We start from the raw sequence: 17,498 nt of genomic DNA on the forward strand, positions 1-17,498 counted from the left end.
TCACCCACTCTGCCACAGCCTCACCCACTCTGCCACAGCCTCACCCACTCTGCCACAGCCTCACCCACTCTGCCACAGCCTCACCCACTCTGCCACAGCCTCACCCACTCTGCCACAGCCTCACCCACTCTGCCACAGCCTCACCCACTCTGCCACAGCCTCACCCACTCTGCCACAGCCTCATCCACTCTGCCACAGCCTCATCCACTCTGCCACAGCCTCATCCACTCTGCCACAGCCTCATCCACTCTGCCACAGCCTCATCCACTCTGCCACAGCCTCATCCACTCTGCCACAGCCTCATCCACTCTGCCACAGCCTCATCCACTCTGCCACAGCCTCATCCACTCTGCCACAGCCTCATCCACTCTGCCACAGCCTCATCCACTCTGCCCGCACTCTACAAAGCTGACGATTGTCCAAGCACAAATCTATGGTGGTAAACCCACAGCATTTATATACCATTATGAAAGGGATTGTCTCCCGATGCATTTCCATGCATCCTATTTCTGCAAAAGCTGTGTGACCACCATTAAGAGCACCGCCAGGGACACAGCCGGCTTTCCATTCAGCCATTTCTTACAGGCGATTGGGGTTACAGAACCCAGAATTGTGCCGGGGACCTTTTTCTTTGCAGAAGTCACCGGGGATCCTAGTATATTACAACCTTCCGCATGATATATGCCGTTATAAAGACAGAGGCACGCTCGAAATAGAAGAGACCGGCCTTGCTGTGTTCAAAAGAAAAAGCAATAATTATCCTGGAATTTTTGCAACCCAACCTGCTTGGCGTACAAATGTCAACTAGGTGTGAATCACCATTCTGCTGTCCCTGTGAAAGAAGCTCTGCAACTGCCACGGCCGCCCCAGGGCAAACATTTATAGTGCCGGTATGTGCTGTATGTCACTGTCACTAAGTGATTAAACTAAACAGCTACCGACATCACAGCCACTGCCAATGGTGACACGTCACAGCTAGAGATGAGCAAATTTCATGTTATGAAATTCGTTCACGCTTGCCACGGACCATAACGCAATTCTATGACGGAATGCCTTTAGAGGCATTCCGTTATTCATTCCGTCATAATAGAAGTCTATGGGCTGCATAACGGATCCGTCCCGTTTCTGTTATGCAGAAGAGGACTCCCCTGCATAACTAAAACCGGACGGATCCGTTATGCAGCCCATAGACTTCTATTATGACGGAATGAATAACGGAATGCCTCTAAAGGCATTCCGTCATAGTATTGCGTTATGCTCCGTGGTAACGGAATCCCTAAAGCAATTCTGCTTTTACCACCAAACGAAGCGTCAACGAATTTCAAAATATGAAATTCGCTCATCTCTAGCCCAGTGCTGATACTAAAAGGAAGCCCCACACCACATTCTCCCTTCACACATGGAATGAGCAATGGCTGCAACTAGCAGACATCAATGCAACAAAAATGTCCCTTAAGGCCTCATGCACACGGCCGTTGTGCGGCCATTCCGTGCATTGGGGACCGCATCCGTGCAGCGGGCCGGACCCATTCAACTTGAATGGGTCAGTGATATGTCATATTTTTTTGCGGTGCAGAACCACGGAAAGAAACACCACGTATATAGCGGTGCTTCACTACGACAGTCTAGTTTTGGGTTTGAGACTTTGTGTTTATTTTACTGAACATTTGTTACTTTGTTCCTATGAACACACAATGTTTCCATAGTCAGGAGCTCCTTTGTGCTTTGCATTATAAACTTTGCGGCTCGCCATAATGTAACTCGGTAACATACACAGATTTATTTACTATGATGCAAATAGGTCGGCAGTAACCATGTGGTGTATTGAGAGTAAACCGTGTACAGAGCACTGCCTGGGGTTACTGACAGTCACCTCCCTGCACTCATCAGCCAGAGAGCCGTCACCAACTACAGCAGCATGCCATGGCCGAAACTACGACTCCCAGCGAGCGCACCTGCTCACCCCAAGCCTAAGGGTACTTTCACACTAGCGTTTTTCTTTTCCGGCATAGCGTTCCGTCCTAGGGGCTCAATACCGGAAAAGAACTGATCAGTTCTATCCTAATGCATTCTGAATGGAGAGCAATCCGTTCAGGATGCATCAGTTCAGTCGCTCTTACGTTTTTTTGGCCGGAGAAAATACCGCAGCATGCTGCAGTTTTCTCTCTGGCCAAAAATACTGAACACTTGCCGGAATGCCGGATCCGACATTAATTTCCATTGAAATGTATTAGTGCCGGATCTGGCATTAAGTGTTCCTGCAAAACGGATCCGCAGACCTTTAAAGGATAACTGTCACATTTAGACCCTAAATTAAAATTTTCATATATGTAGTTACTAATAACATGATATTCCAGAATCAGTTACTATAAGGCCTAGTTCACACGAACTTTTTTTTTTTTTTTTGCGAGTGTACGGGTCGTTTTTTTGTGTTCCGTATACGGAACCATTCATTTCAATGGTTCCGCAAAAAAAACGGAATGTACTCCGTATGCATTCCATTTCCGTATTTCCGTTCAAAGATAGAACATGTCCTATTATTGCCCGCAAATCACGTTCCGTGGCTCCATTCAAGTCAATGGGTCCGCAAATAAAACGGAACACATACGGAAATGCATCCGTATGTCTTCCGTATCAGTTCCGTTTTTGCTGAACCATCTATTGAAAATGTTATGGCCAGCCCCATTTTTTCTATGTAATTACTGTATACTGTATGTGGCATACGGAAAAACGGAAAGGAAACACAACGGAAACAAAAAACGGACCCGTGAAAACGGACCGCAAAACACTGAAAAAGCCATACGTTCGTGTAAACTAGGCCTTAGACTGACATATTTAATAAGATTCAGCCCTTAGCAACCGGTCTGCATAAAACTGCAATTTCACTATTCAGTTAAGATGGCCGCCACTGCCCTCACTCTGAGGCTAATCCCGCCTGCCCTCACTAGCCAGTAACAATAGCCCCCCCAAAAGTGTCAGTAACCACAGCCCTCCCCCTAAAGGGTTAATCTCCTGCAGCACAAAGGGGTCCTCTTACCACATGTTGCTTTCATTTATACACTGAGCAGACGGCAGATCTCCCTTCCCTGGTCTGCGCTGCTTCAACTCTGCCTTCTCCAGCTCTGCTGAGTGAGGGAGCGTCTGCCAAGTGCAGGAACAGGGAGAAGTGCACACAGCCCAGGCACTGCTATCAGCTGCTGGGGAGGACCTGGCTTTAATCAATTACTTACAGTCCCTGGCTGTCAGTAATGTGACCCTGCACGCTGCGTGCTCCGTCCTTCAACACATAGACGGACCATGCCTAGCAACCATATTTTAAGCACAAGTAAAAGTAGGCAGTACAGGGAACAAAAATGTGGAATTAAGGGGTAATTGAATACACAGTGAAAAGTTTAAATAGGGCCACCAAGGTGATATTAATCACCACAATCCAATACTCAAAAAAAAATTAAAAAAAATACAACAGTTATCCTTTAAAAATGCAAAAATAATTAATACCGGATCAGTTTTTCTGGATAACACCGTAAAGACGGATCCGGTATTTCAATGCATTTGTCAGACCGATCCGCATCCGGATCAGTCTGACAAATGCCATCGGTTTGCATCCGGGTTGCCGGAATCCTCTGCCGCAAGTGTGAAAGTAGCCTAATAAATATATACGAGCTGGGAAAGTATCATTACATGATTAGGACTCACACTGCACACCGACGTATATGTTTTGAGGTCCGCAATTCGTAGATCCGCAAAAACACTGCTGTGTGCACGCTTGCAGCGTTTTGGTGTCCGTCTGACGAAATCCGTCTTGGCTATGTTAGAGATAATACAAACGGATCCGTTCTGAATGGATGCAGACGGTTGTATTATCTGAACAGATCCGTCTGTGCCGATCCATGACGGATCCACAAACGCGAGTGTGAAAGTAGCCTAAACTGTATAACAAAGTTAATGCTGTCATTTTTCACCATAATTGCAAGAAAAAGAATATTCAGTATTAATATTCATAATTTCCCGCAGCGTGCGTGACAAGTCAGGAGATTGAAGAACAGCGCAACCCGGAGGTAAGTAGCTGCACTGGGCCTCTGTCACTGCATGGCATCCAATAGCAAAATCTAACATTTATTAGATCGCAGCCAGATACGGATTCAGCGCAGGTTTTATTTCTCTAAGGTCGCAGGAATGAACTGGTAAATGTGACGTTGCATACACATCAGAAGAAATCCCTTCAAGTGTAATGTTACGACCGCAGCGTCAAGGAGGCATCTGGCAAGAAATATACTGAAAAACTTGATGAAAAAAAAAAATCACAGCATCTCACCGTCAATTCAGTCGCTTCTTAGTATTATCTGAGTCTGGGAAAGCTGGGCCCCAACCAATATGGCCTCAATTACAGCTGGCATAAGGGTGGTCCCCAAGTCTCATATGAAATCACTGTGCAGATCTGCCATTCAAGACCCTAGGAAAGCAGACAAACCACTCCTGAGGAATCTGCTTTCCTACATTGCACTTCTGCCAACAGGGGTTGTCAGGCAGCTTCCCTAGGCTGCACAGAGCGAACAGGGGTTGTCAGACAGCTTCCCTAGGCTGCACAGAGCCAACCGGGGTTGTCAGACAGCTTCCCTAGGCTGCACAGAGCCAACCGGGGTTGTCAGACAGCTTCCCTAGGCTGCACAGAGCCAACCGGGGTTGTCAGACAGCTTCCCTAGGCTGCACAGAGCCAACCGGGGTTGTCAGACAGCTTCCCTAGGCTGCACAGAGCCAACCGGGGTTGTCAGACAGCTTCCCTAGGCTGCACAGAGCCAACCGGGGTTGTCAGACAGCTTCCCTAGGCTGCACAGAGCCAACCGGGGTTGTCAGACAGCTTCCCTAGGCTGCACAGAGCCAACCGGGGTTGTCAGACAGCTTCCCTAGGCTGCACAGAGCCAACCGGGGTTGTCAGACAGCTTCCCTAGGCTGCACAGAGCCAACCGGGGTTGTCAGACAGCTTCCCTAGGCTGCACAGAGCCAACCGGGGTTGTCAGACAGCTTCCCTAGGCTGCACAGAGCCAACCGGGGTTGTCAGACAGCTTCCCTAGGCTGCACAGAGCCAACCGGGGTTGTCAGACAGCTTCCCTAGGCTGCACAGAGCCAACCGGGGTTGTCAGACAGCTTCCCTAGGCTGCACAGAGCCAACCGGGGTTGTCAGACAGCTTCCCTAGGCTGCACAGAGCCAACCGGGGTTGTCAGACAGCTTCCCTAGGCTGCACAGAGCCAACCGGGGTTGTCAGACAGCTTCCCTAGGCTGCACAGAGCCAACCGGGGTTGTCAGACAGCTTCCCTAGGCTGCACAGAGCCAACCGGGGTTGTCAGACAGCTTCCCTAGGCTGCACAGAGCCAACCGGGGTTGTCAGACAGCTTCCCTAGGCTGCACAGAGCCAACCGGGGTTGTCAGACAGCTTCCCTAGGCTGCACAGAGCCAACCGGGGTTGTCAGACAGCTTCCCTAGGCTGCACAGAGCCAACCGGGGTTGTCAGACAGCTTCCCTAGGCTGCACAGAGCCAACCGGGGTTGTCAGACAGCTTCCCTAGGCTGCACAGAGCCAACCGGGGTTGTCAGACAGCTTCCCTAGGCTGCACAGAGCCAACCGGGGTTGTCAGACAGCTTCCCTAGGCTGCACAGAGCCAACCGGGGTTGTCAGACAGCTTCCCTAGGCTGCACAGAGCCAACCGGGGTTGTCAGACAGCTTCCCTAGGCTGCACAGAGCCAACCGGGGTTGTCAGACAGCTTCCCTAGGCTGCACAGAGCCAACCGGGGTTGTCAGACAGCTTCCCTAGGCTGCACAGAGCCAACCGGGGTTGTCAGACAGCTTCCCTAGGCTGCACAGAGCCAACCGGGGTTGTCAGACAGCTTCCCTAGGCTGCACAGAGCCAACCGGGGTTGTCAGACAGCTTCCCTAGGCTGCACAGAGCCAACCGGGGTTGTCAGACAGCTTCCCTAGGCTGCACAGAGCCAACCGGGGTTGTCAGACAGCTTCCCTAGGCTGCACAGAGCCAACCGGGGTTGTCAGACAGCTTCCCTAGGCTGCACAGAGCCAACCGGGGTTGTCAGACAGCTTCCCTAGGCTGCACAGAGCCAACCGGGGTTGTCAGACAGCTTCCCTAGGCTGCACAGAGCCAACCGGGGTTGTCAGACAGCTTCCCTAGGCTGCACAGAGCCAACCGGGGTTGTCAGACAGCTTCCCTAGGCTGCACAGAGCCAACAGGGGTTGTCAGACAGCTTCCCTAGGCTGCACAGAGCCAACAGGGGTTGTCAGACAGCTTCCCTAGGCTGCACAGAGCCAACAGGGGTTGTCAGACAGCTTCCCTAGGCTGCACAGAGCCAACAGGGGTTGTCAGACAGCTTCCCTAGGCTGCACAGAGCCAACAGGGGTTGTCAGACAGCTTCCCTAGGCTGCACAGAGCCAACAGGGGTTGTCAGACAGCTTCCCTAGGCTGCACAGAGCCAACAGGGGTTGTCAGACAGCTTCCCTAGGCTGCACAGAGCCAACAGGGGTTGTCAGACAGCTTCCCTAGGCTGCACAGAGCCAACAGGGGTTGTCAGACAGCTTCCCTAGGCTGCACAGAGCCAACAGGGGTTGTCAGACAGCTTCCCTAGGCTGCACAGAGCCAACAGGGGTTGTCAGACAGCTTCCCTAGGCTGCACAGAGCCAACAGGGGTTGTCAGACAGCTTCCCTAGGCTGCACAGAGCCAACAGGGGTTGTCAGACAGCTTCCCTAGGCTGCACAGAGCCAACAGGGGTTGTCAGACAGCTTCCCTAGGCTGCACAGAGCCAACAGGGGTTGTCAGACAGCTTCCCTAGGCTGCACAGAGCCAACAGGGGTTGTCAGACAGCTTCCCTAGGCTGCACAGAGCCAACAGGGGTTGTCAGACAGCTTCCCTAGGCTGCACAGAGCCAACAGGGGTTGTCAGACAGCTTCCCTAGGCTGCACAGAGCCAACAGGGGTTGTCAGACAGCTTCCCTAGGCTGCACAGAGCCAACAGGGGTTGTCAGACAGCTTCCCTAGGCTGCACAGAGCCAACAGGGGTTGTCAGACAGCTTCCCTAGGCTGCACAGAGCCAACAGGGGTTGTCAGACAGCTTCCCTAGGCTGCACAGAGCCAACAGGGGTTGTCAGACAGCTTCCCTAGGCTGCACAGAGCCAACAGGGGTTGTCAGACAGCTTCCCTAGGCTGCACAGAGCCAACAGGGGTTGTCAGACAGCTTCCCTAGGCTGCACAGAGCCAACAGGGATTGTCAGACAGCTTCCCTAGGCTGCACAGAGCCAACAGGGGTTGTCAGACAGCTTCCCTAGGCTGCACAGAGCCAACAGGGGTTGTCAGACAGCTTCCCTAGGCTGCACAGAGCCAACAGGGGTTGTCAGACAGCTTCCCTAGGCTGCACAGAGCCAACAGGGGTTGTCAGACAGCTTCCCTAGGCTGCACAGAGCCAACAGGGGTTGTCAGACAGCTTCCCTAGGCTGCACAGAGCCAACAGGGGTTGTCAGACAGCTTCCCTAGGCTGCACAGAGCCAACAGGGGTTGTCAGACAGCTTCCCTAGGCTGCACAGAGCCAACAGGGGTTGTCAGACAGCTTCCCTAGGCTGCACAGAGCCAACAGGGGTTGTCAGACAGCTTCCCTAGGCTGCACAGAGCCAACAGGGGTTGTCAGACAGCTTCCCTAGGCTGCACAGAGCCAACAGGGGTTGTCAGACAGCTTCCCTAGGCTGCACAGAGCCAACCGGGGTTGTCAGACAGCTTCCCTAGGCTGCACAGAGCCAACCGGGGTTGTCAGACAGCTTCCCTAGGCTGCACAGAGCCAACCGGGGTTGTCAGACAGCTTCCCTAGGCTGCACAGAGCCAACCGGGGTTGTCAGACAGCTTCCCTAGGCTGCACAGAGCCAACCGGGGTTGTCAGACAGCTTCCCTAGGCTGCACAGAGCCAACCGGGGTTGTCAGACAGCTTTCAGTATTTACTGTGGATTGTGTTGGTTAGGTGGACACGCTGGATGTGGTCTTGGAAAGCTGCATGTACATCCTGTACAACGAGAGTTATATAGGCAGCAATACTGGTTATTAGTTATATCTGTTTTTGGGAAAGCTGCGCGACCAACAGGGTAATGGAATTTTTAAAAGATTTTTATATTGATGGCCTATCCTCAGGATAGTTCATCAATATCAGATGGGTGGGGGTCCAACACCCGGCTCACCTGCCGATCAGCTGTTTGAAGAAGGTGCTCACTGGAGCTCTGGTGAACACTGCAAGTTCTTCACATCTTCCCAAGCACAGCGCCATACATTGTATAGTGGCTGTGCTTGGTACTGCATTCACTTGAATGGGACTGACCAACGTACGGTGACGTCACAGGACTAGGAAGAGGCCTAAGCTGGACGCCCTCCGATCTGATATTGATGACCTATCCTGAGAATATCAAATCTCCAGGGAAGGAGACAAATCTCACTCGACTACCAAACTGGAGCGCTGGTGGCTGCAGACACGGATTAGATATAAAGTAGTGGTTCCCTGGTACTATTAGACATGGGGCCAAGAGGAGCATAATGACAGCGTGCCGGTCACCTATACTACTGCTCCAAAGCTACACCCCCAATCCCACATTGATGCCTGCCTAGTACATGTGTCACTAAATCAGGCGTATTTTAGGCGCAGATGTTGGCGCAACAGTTAGTTGTACCACTATCTGTGACTTCACCTAAGGACCATCCCCCTCCCCATTTTAGGCGTAGAAAAAAGGTCTAAATGTAAGACAGCAGGGGAGCTGGCTTACATATAGAACTGGCGCAGGAAGCAGGCCGGCGCCTCTACATAACTTCGGCTGATCCTCCGCCAGCTATCAGACATACATCAGGGAGCACGGGACTCATCCTCAAGATTGGTGGGGGTCCAACTGCTGGGGATTAGACCCTTATCCCCTATCCTGTGGACAACCCCTTTAACGGTGTAGGGCCTCATGCACACAAATGTATTTTTTGTCCGTGTCCATTCCAGTTTTTTGGCGCCACGTATACAGAACCATTAATTTCAGTGGGGCCATGCAAAAAATAAATAAAAATAAAAAATCACCCCGTGTTTATTCCGTATCCTTATGTCCATTCCGCAAAAAAAAATAGCACATGTCCTATTCTTGTCCGTTTTGCAGATCCGCAATAAAACAAAAAGGCATGTAACACAGACGTCACGGATGTCATCCAGTTTGTTTATGGATCCGTGTTTTACGGACTGCAAAATACACATGGTCGAGTAACTCCTAGGACTAGTGCGCAGTAATCCGACAATCCTAGCAAGAGCGATAACGAGTTGGCACTCTAGGTTTTAGAAATCCTGACGAGCACGGGCTGAGCAGAATACTGAAGAAAGTGACAATTAATTCTGGCCTGCCCGACGGCGCGAGCAGGGGGCAAGCGGCGGACTAGAGCACCCAATCAATACGGCTCTTGTTCAAGACAGCGTAGTAGTACAGAAGGAGGTGGCAATTAAATCCGTGGCTACGAAGCCTGCGCCTCCAGGAAAAGATGAAGCTTGAGAGCTCGTCCAAACTGCCGAGGACTAATGATGCGCGGCTTACGTTAACCGGAGGCTAAATGCAGGAGATAAAGAAAATCATTAGCAATCTCGGTGTGAGTGGGGGGGGGGGGAGAATAACCAAACAGGGACGAGCCCCGGGTCCTGTCTGTTGGGTTGGATGGGAGCCATGTTCCCTGTTATCCGTCACTTCAAGCTGCGGGCAGGTGACGACTGTACGACAACTGCACAAAACGATGCTACATCTAGTCTTCTTACCCTGATGTAACCGTCATGGCAGGTGTGCACGGGGCTGGCGGGACGCTCCAAGATGCCGATGGATATAGTCAATAAGGGACACATTTATTAAGCGCTAAGATGGCGGAGGATCCACCGGAGTTATAAAGAGGCATCTAGCGCCAGTTCTAACTGTAAGACAGCTTCCGAGCTGTCTTACATTAAGGGCTCGTTCAGAAGGCCGTAGTGCTTTGCGGATCCGCAATTTTTGGCTTTCTGGCTTCTTCACAAAAACACAGGATGCTGGAACTCTGGCTTTTTACATTTACTAAGGCTACTTTCACACTAGCGGCAGGCTGTTCCAGAGGGTGAACAGCCTGTCGGATCCGTGCTGCTGCTAGTGCACGCGTGCTGCTGGACTACCACTCCGGCCCCATTGACTAATGGGGGCGGGCCGCAGCACGGCCATGGGGCGCACACGACCTAATACATGGACATGCTAGGTCCTCAAGAACAAGAGACACTTGTTGTAGCAGCTCTCCTCCCTAGCCAAAGGATGAGGGTCTGGAAAGGAGCACAACCCTCTTCACTTCAAATGGGGCAATACCAAGCACAGATGCTATACAATGAAGGCCTTCTCAAACAGCCGATCATTGGGGGTCCCAGGTGTCAGAACCCCTACTGATCAGATACTGATGGCCTATCCTGATAAGGCCTCATGCACACGATTGTAGTTCAGGTTCGCATCCGAGCCGCAGTTTTTGCGGCTCGGGTGCGGACCCATTCACTTTAATGGGGCTGCAAAAGATGCGGACAGCACTCCGTGTGCTGTCTGCATCCTTTGCTCCGTTCCGTGGCCTTCCAAAAAAATAAAATAAATAACATGTCCTATTCTTGTCCGTTTTGAGGACAAGAATAGGCATTTCTACAATGGGCCGCCAGTTCCGTTCAACAAATTGTGGAAGGCACACGGGTGGCTTCCGTTTTTTGTGGATCCGCAGTTTGCGGACCCAAAAAAAAATGGACTGGTCGTGTACATGTAGCCTAAGTCATCAGTATCAAAATCTCAGGAAACCACTTTAACTGAAAATTCCGTAACATGGGAATAAACTCTTCCCTATATAATATAAATGAAGCATTGTCTTTCACTGAAAAACTGCCAGGAGCATTTCAGACCAGAGTCGTAAAAACAATTACCAGTCAAAGTGCGAGAGCCGAGATGAACGTGATTGAAGTCTCCGGGGAACAATCTGAGGCAAACAAAGGACCTAACACAGAATGCTCTCCTTGGCTGACATAAGAAGGTGTGGAAGGAACGTGGACTTACAGTTGCAAGAAAAAGTATGTGAACCCTTTGGAATGATATGGATTTCTGCACAAATTGGTCAGAAAATGTGATCTGATCTTCATCTAAGTCACAACAATAGACAATCACAGTCTGCTTAAACTAATAACACACAAAGAATTAAATGTTACCATGTTTTTATTGAACACACCATGTAAACATTCACAGTGCAGGTGGAAAAAGTATGTGAACCCCTAGACTAATGCCATCTCCAAGAGCTAATTGGAGCGAGGTGTCAGCCAACTGGCGTCCAATCAATGAGATGAGATTGGAGGTGTTGGTTACAGCTGCCCTGCCCTATAAAAAACACACACCAGTTCTGGGTTTGCTTTTCACAAGAAGCATTGCCTGATGTGAATGATGCCTCGCATCATAATGTGCACCACCACATTATGGGTGTCAGGTTCGAGCATTCCTAGATGAACAGTTTCCTGGAAAGTGGATTGGTCGTCGTGGGCCAGTTGAATGGCCCCCAAGGTCTCCCGATCTGACCCCCTTAGACTTTTATCTTTGGGGTCATCTGAAGGCAATTGTCTATGCTGTGAAGATACGAGATGTGCAGCACCTGAAACTACGTATACTTGAAGCCTATGCTAGCATTTCTCCTGCGGTGTTGCTATCAGTGTGTGAAGAGTGGGAGAAGAGGGTTGCATTGACAATCCAACACAATGGGCAGCACATTGAACACATTTTATAAGTGGTCAGAAACTTGTAAATAACTCATGAAAGAATAAAGTTACATTAAAACCAAGCACACCATTGTTTTTCTTGTGAAATTCCCAATAAGTTTGATGTGTCACATGACCCTCTTTCTATTGAAAAAACAAAAGTTGGATTCAAAATGGCAGACTTCAAAATGGCCGCCATGGTCACCACCCATCTTGAAAAGTTTCCCCCCTCACATATACTAATGTGCCACAAACAGGAAGTTAATATCACCAACCATTCCCATTTTATTAAGGTCTATCCATATAAATGGCCCACCCTGTAGACTGATTCAGAATGTAGACTTAGGGTCCATTCACACATCCGCATCCGTTCCGCTCCGCAATTTTGCAGAACGGGTGTAGACCCATTAATTTTCAATGGGGCCGGAATGTGCTGTCCGCATCCGCATTTGCGGATCTGCACTTCCGCATCCGTGCGGACAAGATTAGGCATTTTCTATTATAGTGCCGGCAATGTCCGGTCCACAAATTGCGGAATGCACATTGCCAGTGTCCGTGTTTTGCGGATCCGCAGAACACTTTACGGACGTGTGAATGGACCCTTATTCAGCAGAAATTAATCATAAAGAGGACAAAGGCCTAAAACCACCAGACCAAGCAAACAGCGGACAAGCTCAATATAACGCTCACGCACGCGGACGTAGTTTCAGTCTGCATCCGATCCTCGTTTTTTGTGGATCGTATGCACCCTTTTATCTCAATGGGGCTGCAAAAGTCCATTCCGCATACCGCAAAAAATAAATAAAAAATAGAACATGTTCTATTCTAGTCCGTTTTGCGGACAAGGAAGGGACATTTCTGCAGGAATGTAATAAAATGGCGCCATGCACTCGGTCGGTATCCATGATTTGCGGGCCGCAACACACCTATGGCTGTGTGCATGAGCCCTTAGAAAGAGCGCTGATACACTGTAACGAGCCGCGCACCTGTATTAGGCTATGTTAACATCACTATGTAGCACGGTCAACGTATAGTTTATTCAATTACAAAATACAATGTCCAACTGTCCACAGGCGATTAAAAGCAAGCAGAGCTCTTGAAATTGGTGAGGAATTAAGTACTGAACCTGAGTAAGGCCCCTTTCACACGGGCGAGTATTCCGCGCGGATGCGATGTGTGAGTTGAACGCATTGCACCCGCACTGAATACCGACCCATTCATTTCTATGGGGCTGTTCACATGAGCGGTGATTTTCACGCATCACTTGTGCGTTGCGTGAAAATCGCAGCATGCTCTATATTCTGCGTTTTTCACGCAACGCAGGCCCCATAGAAGTGAATGGGGTTGCGTGAAAATCGCAAGCATCCGCAAGCGGATGCAGTGCGATTTTCACGCACGGTTGCTAGGAGACGATCGGGATGGAGACCCGATCATTATTATTTTCCCTTATAACATGGTTATAAGGGAAAATAATAGCATTCTGAATACAGAATGCATAGTACAATAGCGCTGGAGGGGTTAAAAAATAATAATAATAATAATAATAATAATAATAATTAAACTCACCTTAATCCACTTGCTCGCGCAGCCGGCATCTCCTTCTGTCTCCTTTGCTGAACAGGACCTGTGGTGACGTCACTCCGGTCATCACATGATCCATCACCATGGTAAAAGATCATGTGATGACCGGAGTGACGTCACCACAGGTCCTGTTCAGCAAAGGAGACAGAAGGAGATGCCGGGCTACGCGAGCAAGTGGATTAAGGTGAGTTAAATTATTTTTATTTATATTTTAACCCCTCCAGCGCTATTGTACTAAGCATTCTGTATTCAGAATGCTATTATTTTCCCTTATAACCATGTTGTAAGGGAAAATAATACAATCTACAGAACACCGATCCCAAGCCCGAACTTCTGTGAAGAAGTTCGGGTTTGGGTACCAAACATACATGATTTTTCTCACGCGAGTGCAAAACGCATTACAATGTTTTGCACTCGCGCGGAAAAATCACGTGTGTTCCCGCAACGCCCGTCTGAAAGAGGCCTTACAGCCTGTTGTAGCGTCCAGAGCTGAATTCACAAATCTGCTGCTTGTCACTACATCCATACCAGCTTCTAGCTGAGCTCTTACGATGCAGTGGGGCGGTATGTCAGATAACTGTACAGTGCCCAGTGTAAAGAGGATTTTTCCAGAGTGCAAACAACCAAAGCAAGGAAAGCGAGGGTGCCCGAGGCTTCCAGAACTGGAAGCGCAGCTCTGTAGGAATTGCTATTTAAAGGTGTAGTAGTATGCTTGGTTTGATTGACATAACTGAGGCTGCCCAATTTTGTAGACATATACAACCCCAATTCCCAAAAAGTTGGGACACTGTAATATGTAACTAAAACCCCAATGCAAGGATTTAAGCGTTTGCGCAAAAATTTGAGACTTTTTACATCCACTTGTGCAAAATTTTGCAACTTTTTGCATTTTTACACCACTCACTCCAGTTTTATAATATAGGTGGAAAAGTGGGTGTGGTTAGCTATGTTAATGAGTTTCACTCCAGATTCATCATTGCGACTTTTTAAAAAAGGCGCAAAATAGTCGCAATCTCACTCCAGGAGGATGGTGGAGTAGGAGAACTGGAGGAGCTTCTCTAGACGGAAGTGGTAGGTTTAAGGACAAGACAGATTTCCAACAACCTGTGACATTTGATAAATGTGGCACCAAATACTCCAACACAGACTCAAGCAAAACCGACTTCCGATATTCCCCTCCTGATAAATTGCCCCCTTGGAGGGTCCTGAAACTAAAAATCTGGAAAAGTCCCAGGGCAGCTAGAGGAGCTACACGAGACAATAATGGGACATTTCTCTCCCAAAACTGCAGCAATTGGTCTCCTCGCTACACAATGGCCGACATGGCCCTGTCCCAACTTTTTTTTAATATGTGTTACTGCTAGAGATGAGTCCGTTACCACGGACCATAACGCAATTCTGTAACGGAAAACATAACGGAATGCCTTTAGAGGCGTCCCGTCATAATAGAAGTCTATGGGCTGCAAAAACGGATCCGTCCGCTTTATGTTATGCAGGGGAGTCCTCTCCTGCATAATGGAAACAGGACGGATCCGTTTTGCAGCCCATAGACTTCTGTTATGACGGGACGCCTCTGAAGGCATTCCGTTATAGAATTGCGTTATGGTCCGTGGTAACAGAATCCATAACGCAGTTGTGCTTTTACCAAACGAAGAGTAAACGAATTTCATAATATGAAATTCGCTCATCTCTAGTTACTGCCATCAAGTTCTAAATGAGTTAATTTTTTCATGAAATGGTAAAATGTCTCACTTTCAACGTCTGATATGCGTTCTATGAGTTAGGCCTCATGCACACGACCGTTGTGTGTTTTGCGGTCCGCAAATTGCAGATCTGCAAAAAACGGATGGCGTCCGTGTGCGTTCTGCAATTTGCGGAACAGCGCGGACAGACATTATTATAACTGCCTATTCTTGTCTGCAAAATGGACAAGAATAAGACAGGTTATATACTTTTTGCGGACCACGGAACGGAGCAACGGATGCGGACATCTTTTGCGGCCCGATTGAAGTGAATGGGTCCGTATCCAAGACACGAATACTGCGGCTCGGATGGGGACCAAAACAACGTTCCTGTGCATGAGGCCTTATTGTGAAGAAAATATGGGTCTATGAGATTTACAAATCATCGCATTCTGCTTTTATTCACAAATAATACAATCTGCAGACAAGAATAGTCATTTCTACAACTGGGCCAGCAGAAAGTGAGCGATGCACGCGACACGGTGGCAATGGCCGTGTGAATGAGCCCTCATCCTGTGGAAAAGGATACGTGTTCCTGGTGGGATGACCCCTTTAAGCTTTAATACTGGAACCCCCCTTTAAATCTGACTATTGGATCTACACAGGGTTCGACCTGGAGTAACCGCAGCATGTGTGATACGCCAGTCGTCAGTGTCCCAATCAGCTGATGCCAGACACTCCACGCTCTCCGGATCCTGTCCTGTTATCAGCCCTGCTGTGCTCACAAGAAAAACAAGCAGCGGTCACATGACCACACCGCAAATACCGCCAGGTCTGCTCCACCGGCTCGGCAAGGTGAGAACGCTGCGCCAAAGACGCTTAGTCACAATCATCACAGGCTAATCATATGATAAGGTGCTCGAAACGCCACAGGCAGGGGGCGCCAGACAGCTTAGCTGGACTGCTTATCGGTGTCAGGTAGTCTGAAATCCACCACCTATCTTATCATACGAGATGCCGACTAGCGCAATAATGCAACTGCATTACGCTCGTCTGAAACTAGCCTTAAAACTTGTCCATCCCCATGCTTTATACTGCAGCTCTTCCTCTTCGTGCATGCAGAGATTTCCAAAACAAGGAGCCGAAGAGGGTGTTTAAAATTAACAAAAACACGGAAACAGCGCCACTTCTGTCTATGGCCCTGTCTGGTATTGCTGCTTCTTATTGTAATACCACGTACAGCCATTGTACAAGAGTGGCGCTGTTATGCTAGTCCTGAACAATTCCTGTTCCAAGCGCACTATGAATAAGAATACATTTCCATCATCCCGCTAGTAGGACTACAACGCTAAGCATTGCCCCTCTTCAGCTGATGTAACAGTACAACTCACAGTATGCCCTGACAGTGGTAATCTGTGGCTCCTTAGCTGCTGTCAACTACTCATCATTGTCTACAGTGGAAATTCTAGATTTGTCGTTAGGTGCAGCTTTCGGTTTTACATAGGACTGCAGGAAAACTGCATTAATTTGGGGCTACCTAATGGACCGCCTAGAGCGGGGATCAGCAACCTCCGGCACTCCTGGTGTTCAGAAACTACAACTTCCAGAATGCTCCATTCACTTTTCTAGGAGTTAGAACAGCCAAGCATATTGGCATGCTGAGAGTTGCAGTTTCACAGCAGCTGGTGTGCCGAAGGTCACTGATCCCTGGCCTAGACTCAATACAACTGTAACAAACCCTCAGCTGTGAAGAGTATGAGCTCTGGATATGTTCTTATCCACTGGCAGCAAGCAGAGGTATTGAAGACATTGATGATGCATTACACAAAGTGATACAAAGTTGCAGAAGTTGTCCTTTTATAACAATTCAGCTTTACTGACATAGGACTGGGCATTGCCACGTAAGAATAGCTGAATGACCAATTCAGCTCTGCTACATAACACATATCTACTGTATGTACACACACATATCACATTACCAGCAGGACACATCACTCTCACCCTCTGTACACACAGTGCTCCAAGCATGCGGTGGTCACACTGACTATTAGGTTGGGTGGACGGGGCCCCAGCCTCTAGGTAGCGACCCCTCCGTGATTTCCCGGCATGCCCCGGTGAGGGCACCCCATAGGCCTAGGTTATTTACCTGCAGCTGCTGCTCAAGACTCAGCTTCTCCACTGACAACCAGGCGGAAGTGCCAAGCAGTCCCAGCCGCCCAGCACCCACCAATCACCGCCCAGCTCCGGAAGACAAGCAGCCCGGGCATCCAATGAAAGTGCCCGCTGGAGGCAGGGGGCGTGGCGTCTGGGAGCATGTGAGCTGATGTCAGGGCTTGGATCCTGTCTATGAAATAAATAGATTATTACATAGCGAGGATAAGCAGTGTTATGTAACCAATGAGGGGGCACGCACACGTCAGTGCAGCGCTCCACTGCGGCCGCCTGCTGGGACTT

General features: G+C 49.3%; 1 protein-coding gene across 2 annotated transcripts in view; it reads right to left on the reverse strand.

Annotated features, from left to right (window-relative positions):
* Window positions 1–17,254, reverse strand: part of OSBPL2 (oxysterol binding protein like 2) — an 80,973-nt gene extending 63,719 nt beyond the window's left edge. Inside the window, exon 1 of one of the 2 annotated variants that reach the window (XM_040438701.1) lies at window positions 17,191–17,254. The gene's annotated coding sequence lies outside the window, so the exon portion shown is untranslated. Of the gene's footprint in view, window positions 1–17,045; window positions 17,151–17,190 lie in introns of those variants that run through there. The other variant, XM_040438702.1, reaches the window with a different exon arrangement.
* Window positions 17,255–17,498: the final 244 nt, after the last annotated feature.

This window comes from Bufo bufo, chromosome 6 (assembly GCF_905171765.1).
Source record: "Bufo bufo chromosome 6, aBufBuf1.1, whole genome shotgun sequence".
NCBI lineage: Eukaryota > Metazoa > Chordata > Amphibia > Anura > Bufonidae > Bufo > Bufo bufo.